We start from the raw sequence: 11,498 nt of genomic DNA, 5'->3' as shown, positions 1-11,498 counted from the left end.
TCCCCAAAGACAGCCCGGTCGGGCCCGACGTGAAAGCCGAGGCCGCGCCCAAGCGCGCCCTGTACGAGTCGGTGTTCGGGTCGGGGGAAATCTGCGGCCCCTCTTCCCCCAAAAGACTTTGTATCCGCCCCTCGGAGCCTGTGGACGCGGTGGTGGTGGTTTCCGTGAAACACGACCCCCTGCCTCTTCTTCCAGAAGCCAATGGGCACAGAAGCACCAATTCTCCCACAGTAGTTTCACCTGCTATTGTTTCCCCCGCCCAGGTAACCAAACCAAACTCTATGCATGAAATGTTTCTCTGGTACCACTTCGGGACTAACTTTTGTGCTAATAGAGGGCTGGGAGAGAGGGAAGCTTTTAAACGTAGGTAACGTGCAGAATCGGATTTGGTGTCGCCCTCGGAAGCTTAACCCTCTTGGTGCTTTTCGGGAAAGTGCACACCTCACCTTAAAAGATGCGCGGGGAGGCATGCTACCTAACAAAACCACTGGTACCCCGTAACGCGAAAAACTTAAAAGTTCGCGGAACAAAAGGATGAGCTCACTCTTGCAGCCTCTCTTCGGTGAATGCATGAGTTTTATAAGGCAAAGCTTTTACAAGGAACGCTGTGCATAGAAAGGAAGCAGTTCCTTAAAACAGAAACGTTAAAATACTCACATATTCGCCATAACTTATGAAGGTAGAGAAACAGTTATAAGTTATTAAAAAGAAAACGTGCCAATCCCACTTCCTGTAGTTTTCTTCTCTTTTTCTTTTCTTTCTTTCTTTCTTTCTTTTTTTTTTTAAGAAAAGAGGCGGAGAATGGAGAGCCCTGGCAGGCGGTTGAATGCCTGATTCTACTGTAACATGTAGTCAAATATAAAGTGGCGACTAGAGTCGCTTGTTGAAAGTTATTATGCAGATGGGAACGTGGCGTCTGTGCTACATCTCGGGCTACAGGTTGGAGTGCGGGCCTGTGGTGCCCGGTGCTATGGGCACTGAAATACTGCTGTCTGTCCCTGTGGAGCTCTCCCTCTGGGGGTAGATTAGACTTAGGAAGTGGATGATTAGAGGAGGAGAGCTAGCCCGGAAGCTGAGCCAGCTTGGGCAAATCAGTTCACCTCTCTGGGTTTCAGTGTCCTCATCAAAATGAGGGAACTATTTCAACCCTAAGTGCCAAGTTCTAGGTCAAGACTGGGGCCAGAAGTGTTAGATGCTTCTTTCCTTATCATTTTCCCTAGGGAATTATATTCTTGAGTCTTATTAAAGTCATCTTCATTCTTTGGACACTCCTCTAGGAGTCAGAAACCAGAGGTCTTTGGGGACTGCTCTGTTCAGAGGGCAGGAGTGGCCGCTGGAGGTTTTTACAACTTTGATCCCTGTGCCGTCACGCAGAAGTAGAAATTTGGACTGTAAGTCCAGGAGGTATAGTGCAGGCCCTCCAGGAACAGATGTCAGGTACCTCCGTGCTTTTCCCAAAAGTAGAAATTCCAGTTCTGGACAAGCTGACCCTTTCAGACGCTTACCAGCTAGCTAATCAGCAAACCTCAAGGCCAACTGAGAAAGGGCTGTAAATGGTAATATAAACACCCAAGTTCTCTAAAATACACAAGACCTGTAGGCTGAGTGTCTTTCTGTACTTCTGGTGTGTGTAGTACCTTTCTGACAGACAGGTTGTGTTAGAGAGTTTTAAGAATGGGGAGGAGAATTGGGGGTTTGACTTTTCTTTTGAAAGCAAAAATAAATGTTTGCATTCTTCTGAAGCAGAAACACTTGAAATGCCCTGGTTGATAGGAGCCCCTGATTCATTAAGAGTTAAAAGCCTAAGAAAGTTTATTAAAGCATATATGTGCTTGGAATAACAATGAAACAGTTTGTCTACTGGCATCTGTCTATATAACACCAGTTTCTTGACGCCAGTGTTATACAGAATTATGATTTGAAGAACCACAAAAGATTAGGGGGTTTTGTTTCGTTTGGTTTGGTTTTCTTCTAAGGAATGCATTCCTTGGTCACAGTCTTTTATTTACCTGGGTAGGATAAATCAGTTCCATAAAACTTGTAATACTGATGCTTTTATTATCCTTGAGTGACTGTCAGTAACTCCCAAGTTAGATTTGAGTGTCCATATGTTACTTGTGTGATTATTATGACTCTCAAACATGATCTTAGCTCTTAAATCTGTTAGTTAAAACACTACAAAAAGTGTTCTGTTTGCACATATTTAATAGTCAGCTTTTCACTTACATAAATTTTTTCTAAATTCAGCATTAGGAGGTTTAAGGGAACGCTTTAAACTAGTAACTTCTGTAGAGCTCACTTTATGAAGTCTGACCAATCTAAGTATGAAATGGGTGTTTAGTTTAAATAGAAAGCTGATGTTAAACTTTTTCCTTCTGTATTTATTAGAATCACCGTAAGGATTGATGTCCAGGGCATTTCCTGGGGATTAATGCCTGGCAGAGGTTGCTAGCCTGTGGCATGGCTTTAGGTCATCCACTCTTCTGGCTGGCCATTAATCCCCAGGAAATGCCCTATGTGCCTGGAGCTTCGGTCATTATTACTTAATTGTAAACATAGCCTAATACCGACCGGACCTCATCAAGGGGCATCACACTGAGTCTCACTGTTGACCTGGCTATTGTAGACTTCTTGATAACAGAGAGATCCCACAAGAGGGATTCTCTTCTAATGTTGCAAGTTTCTCAAAGGATCCAGAGCCTGCTACTTTAAATGCATTTACTCTTTTTACTTCTTGAGAGTGTTGATAAGCGTATCACTTATGGGACTGGTTGAAAAACAAATGCATTCAAGGGTTAACAAAGGCTCTGGAATTTGTGATTTTTATTCATGTGAGGTATCTGGTTTTTTTGGAGGGGGGCTGTTGGGTGGTTGTGATGGTTGCTTTAAGTGGTCCATCGAATTTTCTTGAATGGTTGTATTAAAAGTAAAGGGTAGTTTTAGTTCCCTTCCCCCCTCATAGTTGTTATGACCTAAGATGGTCTAAGTTATTGGTGCAATTTGCAAGCTCCCAGGTGGAGATTATGTGGTCCATTTAAAAAGGTCTAGCACTGTATCCTCCATTGTTTCTCTTTGCACAAAAATACAGCATTTTTTCTGCCTCAGAGAACAATACTTCCACTTAAATGGATGATAGAGATTTGTAATTTTGTTGTCATTCAGAGGGAAAAAAAAGAAGTTTAAATTCTGAGCATCATGGTTTTATCGCTGAAGTTTTTGTAGACATGCCTCTCTCTAGTGCCAAACAAAACTGTGAAAATTACCTCACTATAAACTATGCTTAGAAGCATTTGCAAGCTGTGACAAAGGTGTCATTAGTTAAACTTGCTTGACTCTAACCCAGATTATTTCCAGAAATACTTTAAAGAAATTCTGTAGATAGGACATCTATTAGTGGAAAGAGTGTGGGGTGGTGGCGCACGCCTACTCCTTCTGTTTTATTGTCTTCTCTGTGGGCCAGGGTCAGTCCTTACAGTTTCCAAGCTGGAAACAGGAGCAGCTTCCAAGTAGGCACACTTAGTTAGTTGTTCATTAACTTATCTTTGAGAAGCCAGAGACAGACAGCTCTGGGAATCCAGGCTCCATTCAGGTGCTGTAGTGGGAAGGAAGATGGAATATTTATATGCTAAATAGAAAAAAAAGCATGCATTTTATGTATTATTGAAATAATCACTAAAGTCCTATTTTTTTTTTCTTTTTATCTTTTTTTTTTTTTTTTTTTTTTTGAGTCAGGGTTTCACTCTGTCACCCAGACTGGAGTGCAGTGGCATTCATGGCTTACCTCAGCCTCGACCTTCTGGGCTTAGGTGATCCTTGTGCCTCAGCCTTCCAAGTAGCTGGGACTACAGGAATGTGCCACCGTGCCTGGCTAATTTAAAAAAAATTTTTTTTAGAAACGAGGTTTTACTGTGTTGCCTAGTATGGTCTTGAACACCTGGACACAAGCAATCCTCAATCCTCAGCCTCCCAATGTGCTGGGATTAATGCCTGACCCTAAAGTCCTATTTTGAATGTGAGGCAGGGATATCCTTTTTTTTTTTTAATAAATGGAATAAAGTGTTTATAAACATGAAAGGAGTATAGCAATTGTAATAAGTGTTCTTTGCAGTGGTTATTAGGATTAACTACCTTTTTAAAAATGGGTTTTTTTTCCTGATTTTTAATATCAGCTTGTGGCTACATTCCTTTTTTCTATTGTAGGAATATTTGCTTTCCTTTAAGAAAAGTTCAAGTTGGTAGAGAAACTAAATGTTTTGTACTTAAGAATGCAACTTTCTTTTATTCATTTAGAAAATTTTTACAGCGTGTCTACTATTTTGGCTTTTGTACCAGGAATCTATAAATTAATCAGTTTTATTTACTTTAAAGACAGGGTTTCACTCTGTCACCCAGGCTGGAGTGCAGTGCCACCATCCTAGCTCACTGCAACCTCAAAATCCTGGACTCAAGCAGTCCTCCCACCTCAGCCTCCTGAGGAGCTGGGACTACAGGCCTGTGCCACTACACCCAGCTAATTTTTAAAAATGTTTCTTATAGAGATGGGACTCTCACTTTGTTGCCCAGGTTAGTCTTGAACTCCTGACCTCAAGTGATCCTCCTGCTTTGGCCTTCCAAAGAGCTGGGATTACAGGCGTCAGCCACCTTGCCTGGCCCTCTTTACCTATTTAAACTAGATCAAAATAAAGGAAATTAAAAGGTGATGCACTCAGTGTTTTGCAGCAGCCATTTTGGGAATGAAATCCATACTTTAATATTCTCTTTTAAGTACTCATATATTACTATTGCAATCAGTATTTATGTGTATTTTCTTAAACTGATATCAACTCATGTCAAATATCAGTTCACTATCTGTTCAAGCTGATTCATGAAATAGAAAAAGAAGTATTTGCTGCCACATGAAAAAGTTAGCATGTAAATATTTGAATCACCTTCAGTTTAAAATCTGGCTCCCCCCAAAATGTAACCAAAAGTCACTTTCTTGTTATTACTAAGTAGATTTCAAGCAGGAAGAAGCCCTTCTCTGCAGAGGACCACTAGTTGTATGTGAGACCTCTTAGGTTGTACAATACAAGCTTGAGTTTCAAGTTACCTTTGGTGTTTTAGCTGCCATTTCACAAACAGAATCAATATAGGAGTTCTTGTGTAGTTAACATGTGTCAAAAAAAAAAATCATAGGACCAAACGTGGAAACCAGTAATCTGTGGCTTTGTCGTATGCTAGAACTTTCATTTCTAGAGTTGATTTTATTTCTCTTACCATTCACTGCATTGTACCAGTTAGTCAAGATACCTTTTAAAAAACTTATTTGGAGAATTTAGATAAGAAATAGGAAAGTGGGAATAAATTGGTCCAGAAAATAATATTGGTTGACCGTGATGAACTGAAATGAAACAAGCTTTAAGATTTGAAACATTTTTTAAGATTTTTTTTTAAACTTTTTTTTTTTTTTTTTAGCACTGCTCGTGTTCTGAGATGGTGAATTCAATTCAACCACTGTTAACTGAGCATCTTCTACTCTCTAAGTGCTGCAAGAGGAACCGGATTCTGTCCTTGCCCTGAGCAGGGATTTGCAGAGGCTGGGCAAGTTGGTGGGCACGTGCCCTTAGCACTGAAGTCATTCTCTGCTTGATTCATGCCCATCACAGTGGGAACAGGTGAACTCTTAAAGTTTTTTTTTTGTTTGTTTGTTTCTTTGGATTTTTTTGAGTTGGAGTCTCATTCTGTCGCCCAGGCTAGAGTGCTGTGGCGTGCTCACGGCCACCACAGCCTCGACCTACTGGGCTCAGGTGATTCTTCTGCCTCAGCTTCCAAGTAGCTAGAGCCACAAGCACAGGCCACCATGCCCAGCTAATTTTTATTTATTTTTTTATTTATTGTAGAGTCTCGCCAAGTTGCCCAGGCTGGGTTCAGGCAATCCTCTTGCCTCAGCCTCCCAAAGTGCTGGGATTATAAACTTGAGCCACCGTGCCCGGCCAAAGTTTTAGGTTCTGTAAACTTCTTGTGGGTTTTTAGACTTACAAAAAGTTTTTCTTTCCTACTCTTCTCCTTCAAGAGAGGGTGGGCTCTGAATGGTGTCACATCTTTTAAACAGAGAATGAGCTTCTAAATGGTTAAGGTGTAAGCAGTTACTCAGCAGAGGGCTATATGGGCTGAGATTACACTTGAATGTAAGAGTATATTTATCTAATGCCCATGACTGTAAGCTGAATAACAGACCCCGCTGTACCCACGAGGACTACTGAGGCTGAACCTGATAAGGCGTGTTCTAGGTTTTCCGTGATTCTCCAAGTCCTTCTGTTCAGCACTTTTCTTTATCATCAGACAACTTCCTTTCTCTTAGTTTGTACTTCAGCCATCTGACAGAGTCTTTTCTTTCTCCCTAAAGGGTATACTTTTATATATGACAGCAGACTTTCAAGAGTGTCAAACAGGTTTATCTTTTTAATATTGTATCTTAAATTTTGCCCAAGTCTTGTGTAACTATTTTATTATATTTATTTTTTTGAGTTGGCATCTCACTCTGTCGTCCAGGCTGGAATGGAGTGTCACGCTCACGGCCACTGTATCCTCAGCCTGCTGGACTCAGGCTATCCTCCCACCACAGCCTTCCAAGTAGCTGGAACTATAGTCACACACCACCACACTGGGCTCATTTTTTGATTTATTGTAGAGATGAGGCCTCACCAAGTTGCTCACGCTGGTCTCGAACCCCTGAGCTCAGTCAGTCCTCTCGCCTCTGCCTCCCAAAGTGCTGGGATTACAGGTGTGTGTTACCATGCTCAGCTCAGAATTTTCAAAAATAATGGAAGTAGGCAGTATCACAGTATTGTAAGTCTGAGCATCTGAACTTAATTGGCATTTTTCATCTCATGGGCTTTTGGAGCAACTCCCTTAGGTATGCAGTTTGCTTTGAGCTGGTTTTTCACATTTTCAGGCCCAGTGGGACTTCTTTTTTCTGAAGACCTTCTGAGATGTGTGGTTCAACTCCTGCTTTCTCTCTCCAGGAAGTGCCTGTAGTTGTTTTCAATCCCATGAGGTGTGCGTCAGTCCCAAAGGTGGTGTGGGCACTGTGAGGATGGCGCCAGTCTCTCATGATGAGTTTGTGTATATAACCCTAGAGAGTGGAGTAACTCGGGGAGACTTACAGGCGACTTAGGATGGGCCAGAGCTACTCAGTCATTCTCACTCTACCAGGCTGTTTTCCACCTCCAATCCCTGATCCCATCTCCACTTGAAGACACAGCCAATCCCATTGGAAAATCCTCTTCCTAATGCAAACCTCTCCTGGGAGTATCTGGACTCATTCACACCTTGAATTAGAGCTGACCCTTGAACACCCTGGGGCTTAGGGGCATCAACCCCCTGTGCAGTTGAAAATCTGCTTATGTCTTTTGACTCTCTAAAAACTTAACTACTAATCACCTAAAGTTGACCTGAGGCCTTATCAATAACCATAAACAGTAGACTAACACACATGTTGTATGTTATATATATTATGTGCTATATTCTTATAACTGAGCTAGAGAAAAGAAAATGTTATAAAGAAAATCATAAGGAGGAGATAGCGTATTTACTATTCATTAAGTGGAAGTGGGTTGCTATAAAGGTCTTCGTTCTCATCGTCTTCACATTAAATAGGACTGAGGACTCTTTCCCCCCAAAAGAGGAGGGGTTGTTTATGCTATCTTGGGGTGGCAAAGGCTTGGAGGAGGCAGAGAGGGAGGCAAGAGAGGCAGGCACGCTTGACAGAACTCTTGCTGAAAAAAACCCACATTTGAGTGGACCCATACTGTCCACACCTGTGTTGCTCAAGTGTCTGCTGTTCTACTTTCCCCTGACTGTTTGGCGGTAGACCCTGGAAGGCAGGAGTTTTGACCCAGTCTGTGAGAAACAGGTAGCAATGTGAAGGGGCTGGCAGATTTAAGACAGCATGAGGTGGAAGGGCCCTGGGAGGGAAGGGTGGAGCTCAGAAAGGAATGCTGAGGAATGACAGAGACAGATGTCACTGCCTTTGTGAGTAATCCAGTTGCCAAGTGAAAATGTCAGGACTAGTTTGGAAACTTGTAATCGTGAATTTCGAGTTTTACTTCACGTCCCCAGTCCGAGTTAACCCAGTTCAGCCCAGTGTCTCACCATTCAGTCCCCATCCGTCCTCTGTTCACACAGGGAAAAGAGAGCTAATATTTATAGCACCAGTTCCCAGGGGGTCCTTTCCACCTTGTGTCTGGGACCAAACTAGTTAAGTACACTACATATATATTTAAAAATCTCATTTCATGTTTGTAGATTTCTCTACCTCACCTTCTGTTTATACAGAATGTTCATAGAGAGTATCTTCATATGTGTACATAAACACACACATACACATATATGTTAATTTGGTACTTTAAAAATTCTTTATTTTGTCATTATTGTCTGAGAACTTAGTGTTGAGGACAAGTTTCTTGAGTCTGAGGGTTAATTTTTATTTATTTTTATTTTTATTTATTTTTAGAGACAGTGTCTCACTCTTTTGCCCAGACTGGAGTGCAGTGACATGATCCTGGCTCACCATAGCCTTGATCTCCTGGGCTCAAGTGACCCTCTCACCTCAGCTTCCCAAGTAGCTGGGACTGCAGGTGTGCACCACCATGCCTGGGTAATTTTTAAAATTTTTTGTAGACATAAGGTCTTGCTATGCTGCCTAGGCTGGTCTTGAATTCCTAAGCTCAAGCAGTCCTCCTGCCTCGGCCTGTCAAAGTGTTGGGATTACGGACATGAGCCACTGCACCCAGCCTTGTGATGATTTTTGACATGTGATTCTTAAGGAACATAACTTAGAAATATGAACTGTTTCCACATTCCTGGCTGTCATGGGTCAGCGAGTTAGACCAGATCCAAGTAGGAGGGAATGCAAGGGGGTGCTGAGGAAGCATGAGGCACACATTTCATTGAATTGCCGTCTGCAGAGACAAACACAATTCATTCATTGCAGAGTTTTGATGTAAACTGTCACAGCCTCTGACTGGTTCTGTAGCAATGAAGTGGAATATAATCATTAATAATAACCAAAACAGGCTGGTGCAGTGACTCACGCCTATAGTCCCAGTGCTTCAGGAGGCCAAGGCAAGAGGATTGCTTGAGCCCAGGAGTTCAAGACCAGCTTGGGCAACATAGTAAGACCTCGTCTTTACAAAAAGTAAAAATAAAAAAATCAGGCTGGCATAGTGGTGCATGCCGGTAGTCCAAACTACGTGGGAGGCTGAGGTGGAAGGATCACTTGAGCCCGGGGGGTCGAGGCTGCAGTGAGCCGTGATTGTGCCACTGCACTTCAGCCGGGGCAACAGAGTGAGACCCTAACTCAAAACAATAATAACAATAATCATCACCAAAATGTACTGAAGGCCTTAAAGTATAGTCCTCCAATCAGCAGCCCCTGCCATACTTGGGAACTTGTGGGAAGTGCAGAATCCCACTACTCTGTCCCCCTGAATTGGCACCTACATTTTACCAAGACTCCTAGGCAGTTATGTGCCCTGAACACCTTGACTGGTCTCCATGGTTTCTTGTTTAACCCTCATATAGCCCTTCCAGGAGTTATGGTTATTATCTCTATCTTGCAAAGAAGGGAGCTAAGGTTAGTAGATGCTACCTGACTTGCTTAAGGCCTAACAAGTGGTAAGTCACTATGCTAGGATTTGAACCCAGGCCTGTCTGATTCCATAGTCTGTGCCTTCAAATCCATGGTCTGTTGATGCCAAAATTCTTATCAACTGTTCAAATAAAAGAATCCAGTAAAGAGCAGGTGATAGAACATTAAATCCCTTGACAACTTCAGGTGCTTTACTGGAACAGCTGAAGAAGAGAGAATTTGTTAACACACAGCATTACAAAATGATGACCCAAGTCCGCAGAGACACACAGGAATATTTCCGGTGTGTAGCCCACTTCCACTTTGCTCTGTGGCACCCCCAGCCTGAGCTGGGTCTGGGCTTTGGAGCAGCCACATTTGAGAAGCCACGACGTATAGTGGTTAAGGACAAAAACCAGAGCCAGACTCCCTGGATCAAATCTCAGCTCTGCCCAGACCTCTCTATACTTCAGTTTCCTCCTCAACCAAAGGGATGAAGATGATAGCAATCTCATAGGGTCATCAGGGTTAAATGAGTTACTATTTGAAAAGTGCTTCAAGGTCAAGCACTGTGGATCATGCCTGTAATCCCAGCATTTTGGGAGACCGACATGGGAGAATCGCTTAGGCAACATAGCAAGACCTTGTTTCTACAAAAAAGTAAAAAAATTAGCCAGACATGGTGGTGCATGCTTGTAGTCCCAGCTACTCGGGAGACTGAGGTGGGAGAATCATCTGAGCCCAGGAGATAGAGGCTGCAGTAAGCTGTGTTGGTGCCACAGTACTCTAGCCTGGGTGAGAGAAAGAGATCCTGACTCAAAAATTAAAAATAAAAATAAATAAAGTACTTCAAACATGAGCTTTATGTGAACGCTTGCTATCATTTTGTTATCTTAGTGCAGAATGTTTTACATTTGAACAAATGTGAGTCTTTATCATAAAGTCCCAGTTTTTGCCTTCAATTTTTCTCTTGGAAGTTTCTTACCCAGATACTGTACAGGGGCCCCTTGCCATTTCTTCTTCCGGGGCATCCACAGACTCTGGCCACCAGCTCTTCTGCTGGTCTTCTGGTGGGCATGAAATCTCCAGACAGCCTCTTGTACTCCCAAGCCTTCCTCCATCCCGTTTGACCCCAGAAAGCCCATCGTCTTCGTGGATGCTTTGCCACAAAGCCTGTTTTCCTGTCCTCGGCTTTTCCTTAAGATTGGCATGTGCTGTGACTGGTGAAATTTGGCTCCATACCTTCTTCCAGGTACGCTCTGCGGACTCATTTTGTTTTTACAGAGTCTTGGATAATTTCGGGTGCTAAAGGGGGTTGGGAAGCCCACTGATGGGCATAATTGTTGCCCAAACTCCAGCAGATTCACAAACAAAATGAAACAACAGTGAACAGAACGAAATCAACAGTTTTTCACAAGAGATTAAATTTTATTTGGAATGGCTTGGAATTAAGAGCGGGGTCATGATACCGGGATTCTTAAAACATGAAGGCTGTCTTTGCAATATCTTCATAAGTCTTTTAATTTCTAGAAGTAAAGCCCGTATTTGGCTAGATCTATGTTATGGTGTTTACGTTTCCCTAATGTATAACTAGACTACAGTTTTCTACTACTTGGCATCTGTCTCAGATACTATACAAGGGGGTACTCCCCCAAAACCAGAATTTATTTATAAAAAATCGTGTATGTGTAAACTTCAGTCACCTGCAAAGTACTCTTCATTTGATGCAATATACCTCTTGAGACGCTTTTTCTTTTTCTTTTCTTTTCTTTTTTTTTTTTTTTGAGTCAGAGTTCCCCTCCGTCGCCCAGACTGGAGTGCAGTGGCTGTTCCCAGCCACCGCAGCCTCGACCCACTGGGCTCCGGCGATCCTTCCGCCTCAGCCTTC

General features: G+C 42.6%; 1 protein-coding gene across 3 annotated transcripts in view; it reads left to right on the top strand.

Annotated features, from left to right (window-relative positions):
- Positions 1 to 11,498, top strand: part of KCTD1 (potassium channel tetramerization domain containing 1) — a 114,651-nt gene that overhangs the window by 2,326 nt on the left and 100,827 nt on the right. Inside the window, exon 1 of one of the 3 annotated variants that reach the window (XM_021716585.1) lies at positions 1 to 263. The exons of 1 other annotated variant lie outside the window; for it this stretch is intronic. The gene's annotated coding sequence lies outside the window, so the exon portion shown is untranslated. Of the gene's footprint in view, positions 264 to 5,465; positions 5,655 to 11,498 lie in introns of those variants that run through there. One more of the 3 variants, XM_008066114.1, reaches the window with a different exon arrangement.

Source organism: Carlito syrichta, unplaced genomic scaffold (genome assembly GCF_000164805.1).
Source record: "Carlito syrichta isolate Samal-C Ts95f unplaced genomic scaffold, Tarsius_syrichta-2.0.1 Scaffold308846, whole genome shotgun sequence".
NCBI lineage: Eukaryota > Metazoa > Chordata > Mammalia > Primates > Tarsiidae > Carlito > Carlito syrichta.
Note: the sequence above shows the minus strand (reverse complement) of the source record. Positions and strands in the feature narration are given on the sequence as shown.